Here is a 7990-nt window from a genome sequence, read left to right on the forward strand (position 1 = left end):
GGATAAAACGCGCATAAAAAAACTAAGGGGAAAATGAGAAAAATGATCATCAAATTTTTAGGTATGGTCCTTACGAACCGAATGATACGTGTCTCGATGTTGTAGGATGATATTTGTAGGAGGAAATGTATTTTATAAAGTACGGTACCCCTTTTTAGCCGTTTTCTATGAATTTCACGTTTTCTATGAATTTTTTCGAAAAATTCATAGAAGCAAAATGTTCTTATTTTTACATTTTACGTATGTATGTGAAGTTTCATGATGATCGGATAATAACTAGAAGTTTTTCCGGAGGGTAGTCGGTCACCTTAAAGAGGCTTGTTTATGAGTTAACATCTGTAGATGAAGTCTTATAAATTGCAGGGCTTTATTCATTATATGGTAGTTAGTCTTTTTAGCACATTTTCTCATTTATGGGGAAAATGCACTATTGTGCTGGTCATGTCCGTCTGTCCATCATGTCCGTCTGTCCGTCATGTCCGTCTGTCAGTGATTATTGAGTTATATTATTTTATAGTTTGACTCTCCTTATCTTATTATTCCAGGCTGTCCAACACTCCTCCCTGGCCGCGCCCTTGTTGCTGACCCCCGACCCAGAAACCTGTTTTGAAATCATGGCCACTGCAGAGCTCGCACTGGAGATCATCAACAGAAACGTGAAATGCATTTCATCCTACATCTTCCAGACTGGAGAATTTAACAAGCATTATGCCATTAAATGGTTTTGCGGCCTTGAGGCACGATTTTATTTGACTAAAGTGACTGACTCTTCCACAAAGTTCCTCTTTCTTCTCTGTGCACTACCACAAAAGGTTTTAAATGAAGTTACTTCAGCTTCTTTAGAGTCCGAAGACTATGATAGATTGAAATCTGAACTCATAGCATCATATGCTAAATCCAAACTAGAACAATTTGATCATTTAGTCTTGAAACAAAATAAAATTTGCAGAAAGCCTTCAGTTTTCCAGCAGGACAATAATTGCATAGCTCGTTCACTAGGCTTAGACAAAGAATTTACTAAGGAAAAGTTCAGGGAACTCATGTTTGGCAGAATCCGTTTATCGCTTTTCGGCCAATATGGTGATTTGCTTGATGAAATGGCTGCAATTGCCAATACCTTGTCGTCATCTAGATTACAGGAACCTGATGTTCATCAGACTGCTAACAATAATGGAATACAACAGGGCATTGTTGGGACGAATGATAGTGCTCCTGTTGGCCCTGTCAATTGTACTACCGGCACTGTGTTTGCTACTATTGATCATTCAAGCGAGGCTCTGCCTATAGGTCTTCGTCCGTTTCATGCCGGTCAACTTCCGAAAGTTTGTCGATATCACATTTTTTTTGGCGATAAAGCCAAGTTTTGTAAACCATGGTGCATGATTGCAAATTGGAATTCTTCCGCAAAAATTCTACCTAGTTCACGGCCCTCTTCTCGTTCAAGCTCTCCCTCTTCTCGCTCAAGCTCTCGCCGATATTATTTCAATTTGCCGTCCCGTTAATATTGTTCTCATTTTTCCCATGTGGGTGACTCATTGTGCCACCTGACAACTGTTTACTGGTTATGCTATTCGGCATAGAAGCGCTCTTGTTTGACTAACAGCTACATTAATTTTATCCTATTGCAGTTAAGATAAGATTTGACCTAAGGTAGTAGAATGTAAGAAGCGTTTCATGGAAAAATGACACTCAGAAATCATGTATCAACATATAGGTTACTCGCACATTGAATACTGTAATGTTAGTTCTGTAGTTGTTAGCAAATATAAGATAACTAATGATGAAAATGATTAGACAGATGCTGAATCTTGAAGCTATGAGGATCCATTTTAGTTTCTAATTAAGGATATGTCGTAATATTAAGAGTATAATTACTTAAGTGTAACCGGTAACGTGTCAGAAAATTAAATTTTCATTAGCTGTGCAAATTTCTGTATAACTTTCATTGAGTGTAATTTTTTGAAAGCTCTAAAAATGAAGGCATTGCCGTGAGCCACCAGTCCGAATTCTTCAGTTGCCCCCTGGTGGTGAAACTCAGCCATAGTGTGCAAAAGTTGCACTCGTCCTTAGGACCTATAAGCCAAGTAGGTATAAACCTGCCGTGTTCCGCACTGGACTGACCTAATCGTGTTTTATTTTTCAAGCATAAAACCATCTGGCTTAACCTGTTCTGTACTCTGCTTTTCTTCCTACCTTCCAGATCTAATGACCGACTTTACTTGCTGCCGCCTATCCACCTTATGGTACCCACACAGTGAAAGCAGGTTGCCAGCGTGCTGTTACCTGCTGAGGCTTGCGCCTGAAATTGAAATAAATAGGCCTGGCGCTGGCCTATTCGTACAGGTTTTCGCTGTGAACATTTACATTATTATCCTATGTTCATTCTTGTGGCAGGTTGGAGTAGGTTGCCCGCACGGTCAAACCTGCTTTCGCTGTTTGGGTACCTTAAGCTTGCTCCGCCTTGCCCACCTCACATCCTAAGAGGTTATGTTTGCTTACAGTGGCAAGGCGAGGTAGAGAAGTCAGGGCAGATAAGTTCAAGTCCGAGAAATTGAGCATGACAAAAATGCGGCTGTTGACTTCAGGCGCGATGGCTGTAAGCACTTGACTTTATAGGTTACGATGCCTTTTGCTATGCTTGCCTGCGGAAAAAATACGTTCTTAAGTGGCTGGCTGGCCTCTTGCACGCACCTACCTGAAAATAAGGTCCTGGAAACGCGTGAATATTTTTGAACTTGAATTTGTGTGTTTTGTATTTTTGGCAAAATAAAAAAAAATAGACAAGCTGTGCTTGTGGAGTGTTGAAAAGAATCTCTTGCAGTGTCTCATTATTCCTACTCTCATTATACCTACTCCTGCATAAAGTTAAAGCATTGACCAAGGTGATTGTAAACAATCTGAGAAACTGCGCTGCTTTGGTTACCTTGAAGTCGATAGAAGTTGCTTCATCGATCGGAAGTACGACGGACGAAGATGGCCTAACGTACCCAATGTTCAAATTTGTTTTTTTAACGTAACCTTCGAATAATTGTTACATACCACTACATCATGATTTAAGAGTAATGAATTGATTGTAATTTTACTTTCAAATCTGTTATTAACATCTATAATTAACAGCGCAGTATGTATAATTAGCATCTTATCCAGGATCAGTTTAAATGATATTGAATTTTTAAATGATACTAAAACTGCCTCCAGTTTCCAAGCCCTCAATGGGAATGACGATTTTTATTTCACATGAAGCAATGAAAATTATTTATCAAAGGGCATTGTCGATTCCTAGAATTTCTAAAGATATCTGAAATCTAGGAATACGCATTCATTGTTAATAATAAAATTAGGAGTCAGTTTGTCGTTCAATGAACACCAACAGCCAAGATTTTAGCGAAGCTGGCTGCGTTGTCCGACAGCCATGAATATATTAAATCGTGCGATGCTGTTGCTCTGTCTCTATATTTTTCTCTCGGCTATGAGTGAAATATTCACAAGAAATCGACACGCACTAATAAAATGCACAAAATAATTTGGCCATGGAAAACACATTTTTATTTCTGGCTAAGCCAAACGCAAAGAAAAAATCTTGTAGCCTTGGAAACTATGCAAACGTTTTTATTTCTGGGAATAAAATAATTGTTTTTTTGTAAGTTTGTGCTGAGGAGTTTTTTTCCAATCGAAAGTGTGCTTATAAAAGAGGGGAAAGACTGCGTGAATACTTGAATGAAGTTCGTAGTGATGAGTGAAACACTGGTATAGTTTTGGTAGCAAGTAACGTACGTTTAGTTTATAAAAATTAAAATTAAGTATATTAACGATATTAAGAGTGAAAACAGCAGCACCATGTAAGCATATTTGTTTTCATGCGAGTTGATCATCAAACAAACTGGATAAATCATGGTATTGATTTAAAAATTAAATTAAAAGATACCTGTCCTTTGTATCAAGTTCGGCTGGAGTCTTACCCGCATACCAGGAGTGAAATGATCTGTAGATAATTTAGCTCATATGTTCAAGATGTCACGCGCTAGACTTGAACCATCCATAAAAGAGTAGTGGAATGATCATTAATTTTAGTCTATAACACCTAATAATTCAAAGGGTGAAATGCAATCATTTTGCTAAGTTTTACCTCCACTCAAACTTGCGTAGTTCCGCGACGTGCACTCACAAATAAAAAATTGTAATACCTTTTATTACATATTGAATATTAAAAAAAATTGCCTCAGTTTTGACAGTTGAAATAGCGTGAATTTGCTAGAGAATTCAAACGCAACGCAAAGGCAATGTGAATGATTGCAGATGTCAAATAAGAATTTATTGCGCAGTTGATAGCCTCGTAACTCTACGGACGACTTGACGCCATGTTTCATTTATTCACTCATTGTTAATTAAACGAAAGAAAAGATGAAAAGCTTCGCTCTTGCATATAAAAACGACCATCACTTGCAATGTGAAGGCAGGATGTCTCGTGCATATAACGGGAGTTATTCGGAAAGTTATGAAATGTTATAATACAGTGGGGGGAAATAAATATTCGTACACTTGAAAAATCGTATTTTAATGTATGTAAGTACACAAACTTAACAGGAAAAGTGATTTAAATACATTAATTTTTGTTGCATTGAGATTTAATTTCTATTGATGCTATTTTTGAATACAATGCGCCTCTATACATAATATAAATCACTTCTCCTGTTCAGTTTGTGTACTTACATACATTAAAATACGATTTTTCAAGTGTACGAATATTTATTTCCCCCCACTGTATATCTTATGTATAGTATATGATGAATATATGGATGAGGATCACTGAAAAATTCGTAATTACTCGTATTACACAAAATTGTTGAATTTTTGGATAGTGTATACTACCGAATTTTATTTCAATTTCTTTCAATAATATTTCAGTAGCACTTGGACCAACAAAATGAATTATTGTTGTTTTGAATCATTTCCGAAATATGGCAAACTCGTGACTTTTAGAATTAATTTAGCGTTGGCGCTATGATTACCACATTATTTAGATCAAGATGTCTCGGATCAAGAACGAGTCTCGCTGCTGTGTATGAATTAAAGAGCGATGGTGTAAGCCGAAGCCTCGGTTAAATTACAAGTTGCACTATTTTTCTTCTCTCCATTGAAATCGTTAGTTTTCACGTAAGAATTGGCTGTGAAAATTTGTTTGGGCTTTATTTTCATTTAATTTTTATTTATTTTAATTTGGTTTGGGCTTTAATTTAATTTTGTTTGGGCTGCCTCTGCTCGAATTTGTAAATACATATCCTTGACTTGAAGAATATATCGTTGCCATAAAAAATTCATCCGTGACATGAAAAAATGTATCCTTGACTATAAAAATATATTTATTTGATCAGAAAAAACTTCGTTCCAGTTTCGTCCATAATCCAGATATAATGTGCAGAGAATTTGTACCTAATCGTGATTTCAGCCAACACCATAAAAACTCATCAACTTTTGGCTCATTGGTGTTGACTGAAATCAACTTTTGGCAAGGCATGAGTCAATAACTCGATAAGGGGTCATAAATACGCATAACTAGAAACTGCTGCCTTAAGGCGGCAAATAAAAAAAGCAAACAATATGAAGTGTAATTTGTAATTCAAAAAGATCGTCATAGTTTTGAAAAGCTTATTGAGACAAATCTAATGATGTATAACACAAGACTTCACCATGGGCGCTTTACCCCGTGACACGCATGGGCCCGTTGCCAAGCTAGGTATCCTTTCAATTTATATTGTGTCAACATTTCATTTTAAAATCTAAGAGTCTAAACTTCATTTCAAAATTATCCCTATAAATATTACTTTCAAAATATAATTCACAGTAATTTCAAAAGCTTCATCTAAAGTAATCGAAAACAGTTTTATTTAGCAGCAAAAATTTTTATCTCGGCTAAAACAATTATTCACAAATAACTTAATAACGCAAACACTTAGCAAAACGTAAATCCGTACACTTAATCCCAGTGAAACTGTCGACCAATATCTGGTCCACGATGGATTGATGTGATGCAGCAAAATTAGATTCATTCATGACTTTATAAAGCTTAGTTTTAATGTTCATAATCTGTCTCCCGCCTCATCTAAAGATTCTCGTTGTAGTACTACCAATTTACAATGTATGAATTGTTTTTTGAAGGCCGAATTAATAAAGTTTTTAAGTTATAAATGTCATTGTAAGTTAGGGTAAAAGGGTTGAGAAGGTTAGAAATGTGGTTTCAAGCGAATCGGTGTTTGTGAAAGACTCGATTTTTCCACGATCGTGACACCGAGTTTGTTTACACTGAACATTGGCGAACTTTTTAATTGGCGAACATTGGCGAACTTTTCAATTGGCGAACATTGGCGAACTAGGAAAATTCCATGAATCGCGAAACTCGGTCTCTTCTTCGAGGGATAGGCATATTCGTCTGCTGTGGCTACGTATAAAAAGAGATGGAGTTCACGTCGAAGAGGTTCTTGGACCAACGGACGAACACGGACCAATATCTGCCATATACTTAATTAGCGGGAAACCCGCTATGGGCCCGTGACCCGCAGTGGTCCCTTTGTCCCATGTTACCCTAACTTTTTAAATTCAATTCAAAAGTTCTCCCTAACCTAAAAATGTATTCACTTTAAAGCGGAAAAAATTCTGTTATAATTTCAAAAGTATCAGTTCAGCCATTCCTAAAATAGAATTCGTATTGATAACTATTTAAATTCAATACTAAAGTTCTCTCAGACCTATAAATTTATTCACTTTAAAGTGGCAAAAAGTTCGTTATAATTTCACGAGTAGCAGTTTAGACGTTTATAAAATACAATTGGTATTCAAAAATTTTAAAATTCAACTTGAAAGTTTCCCAAACCTAGGAAATTATTCGTTCTAGAGCGTCAAAAAATCTGTTATAATTTCAAGAGTATCAGTTTAGCTGTTTCTAAAATAGTATTAGTATTCATAATTCTTTAAATTCATCTCGAGAGTTCTCCCTAACCAAGAAATTTATTCATTTTAAAGCGGCAATAAGCCAGTTATAATTTCACGAGTATTAGTTCAGCCATGAAAAATGAAAGCCACTTAAGAGCTTAAATGTTCTAAATGTCATTTATTTTTGTTATTCGTTACAGAAGTAAGAATTGAAGTTGTAGAAAGTTGAAAATCACCATCATATACCATCACCACTTTCATTTCGCATGCAGTCGCAGGGTTGCATGAAGAACTGATCGACGTTGTACGAGGTGTTGGTGCTCATGTATTCCTTGCACCGCAAATTAATTCTAGCCTGAATGAGTCTGAATGAACAGTCATAAATGCACACCTTTATCGCAGATGCAAATGTACTCGAAGGAAATTTTACACTTTAGATATTGCTTGTCCTCTTCCTCCCTCATTTCATGTTTTCATCATAGGATCAAATATTCTCCTCCAGTTTCAAATTGAGCGATCGACTCAAATAAAACTGACTCAGTCAACCATATCAGCGAACGAAGCAAACATGGAAATTTTTTCATTATATTTTGATTATTTTAGCAATTTACTTTTAGCCATCACATGCAAATTCACATGTAGTCAATATCACACGTGATCAATGTCACATGTAATCAATATCACATGTGATCAATGTCACATGTGATCAATTGATCACATGTGATCAATGTCACATGTGATCAATATCACATGTGATCAATATCACTTGTGATCAATATCGCATGTGATCAATATCTCATGTGATCAATATCACGTGTGATCAACATCACGTGTGATCAATATCACATGTGATCAATATCACGTGTGATCAAAATCACAAGTGATAAATTACTCATGTGTTAAATATCCCATGTGAACCATATCACATATGAATTGAAAAGTCACGCGACACGTGTGTTCGAATGCTCTACGGATTAATTTTTGATCGCTCCAATCTAGCCGTCCACTGTAATCATTGGAACGAGCTGAGCGCTGCGAATGCAGAACGAGAGCGCATTTAATA

At 36.2% G+C, this 7990-nt stretch overlaps 1 long non-coding RNA gene across 1 annotated transcript in view; it reads left to right on the forward strand.

Annotated features, from left to right (window-relative positions):
• The window catches only part of LOC125177849, a 5315-nt gene extending 3175 nt beyond the window's left edge, over positions 1-2140 (forward strand). Inside the window, exon 2 of the long non-coding RNA XR_007156685.1 lies at positions 546-2140. This is a non-coding gene — a long non-coding RNA (uncharacterized LOC125177849). The remainder of the gene's footprint in view (positions 1-545) is intronic.
• The last annotated feature ends 5850 nt before the right edge of the window (positions 2141-7990 follow it).

The sequence above is a fragment of the Hyalella azteca genome, unplaced genomic scaffold (assembly GCF_000764305.2).
Source record: "Hyalella azteca isolate HAZT.00-mixed unplaced genomic scaffold, Hazt_2.0.2 contig5289, whole genome shotgun sequence".
In the NCBI taxonomy this organism is placed as follows: Eukaryota; Metazoa; Arthropoda; class Malacostraca; order Amphipoda; family Hyalellidae; genus Hyalella; species Hyalella azteca.